Here is a 1526-nt window from a genome sequence, read left to right as displayed (position 1 = left end):
CTATGCAACTTTGCTAACAATTGCTAATAAACTTTAATTAAAAAAAAGGATTGAAATCATATAGAGTATGTTTTCTGTTCATAATATAATTAAAATGAAAATCAGGGTCATAATGATTTATGGGAAATGCCCAAATATTTGGAAATTAAGCAACATACTTCTAAATAACTCATTGGTCAAGGAAGAGATATCACTGAGGAAACTGAAAAAAAATATTTTGAACCAAATAAAAATGAAAGCATAGCATATCAAAATGTGTAGAGTGAAGATGAAGTATTGATTGGAAGGAAATGTATAGCTTTAAATGCATACACTAGAAGAGAAGAAAGGTCTAAGGCAAGAGTTCTAAGCTTCCCTTATTAACAACTTAGAAATAGAAGAGCAAATTAAACCCAAAGTATGGAGGAAGGAAAAACTAAAGAAAATTAATAAAATGAAAAATCGATAAAACTGAACATCGATTCTTTGAACAGAAACCATAAAATTGATCAACCTCTAGTCAGATGACTCAGGAAAAAATAAAAGAGAGAAGATGCAATTTACTAATATCAGAAATAAATGAAAGAACATCACCTTCGATGCTCAGGCCTGCAGGGACAATGGACATCAGGCATTGTGTGCTCAGATCAATAGGCCCAGCGTGTGTGCAAGTGTGCAAATAGGGCAGTCCAGGGCACAGTGGGGCCCAGAGAAGTTGGCCAAGGTTGGAGCTGGGACTTGGGAGAAAGGAGAGGCTCTGCTAGGGCACAGCATAGGGATTGTCATGGGAAACTGGCTGGCTCCATTCATCCTCAGACGCCACAAATATTAAATCTCCTTTCTGAGAACTGTGGGTATTCAACCAGTTAAACTGTCAGCAAATGATTACAAAATAAAAGTATACACAGAGACATTGTAACAAAGGATAACATAAGTTATGAGGATTCTTCAAGGAAGTTAGTCTTGGTTTTAAAAACTTGCAACATTGCAAAGCAACTAACCTTAAGCTTTGAAATAGAAAATAAATTTAAAGATTTCTGTATTTGTTAGAAAATACCATTATCTTCATAGGAAGCTTTGGATGAACCAATTATTAATGAGAAAGGCAATTTAAAATTATTTTTTCTTTTTAATTGAAGAGGGTATTATGCTAAGTGAAATAAGTCAGACAGAGGAAGACAAATACCATATGGTCTCATTTATATGTGGAATCTAAAGAACAAAATAAACAAACAAACAAAACAGAAACAGACTCAGTGACACAAAACTGATTTTTGCCAGATGGGAAGGGTTTTGGGAGGCTGAGTGAAAGAGATAAAAGGATTAAAAAGTACCAATTGGTAGTTACAAAATAGTCATGGGGATGTAAAGTAATGCACAGGGAATATAGTCAGTAATATTGGAATAACTGTGTGGTGCCAGGTGGATACTAAACTTATGGGGGATCACTTTGTAAATTATATAAATGTCTAATAACTATTCTGTACACCTGAAACTGATGTAAAATAACAGTGAATGTCAACTGTAATTGAAAAATAAATACTAAA

This window comes from Hipposideros armiger, unplaced genomic scaffold (assembly GCF_001890085.2).
Source record: "Hipposideros armiger isolate ML-2016 unplaced genomic scaffold, ASM189008v1 scaffold_2310, whole genome shotgun sequence".
Lineage (NCBI taxonomy): Eukaryota > Metazoa > Chordata > Mammalia > Chiroptera > Hipposideridae > Hipposideros > Hipposideros armiger.
The sequence above is the reverse complement of the archived record's forward strand: the minus strand, read 5'-3'. Positions refer to the sequence as shown.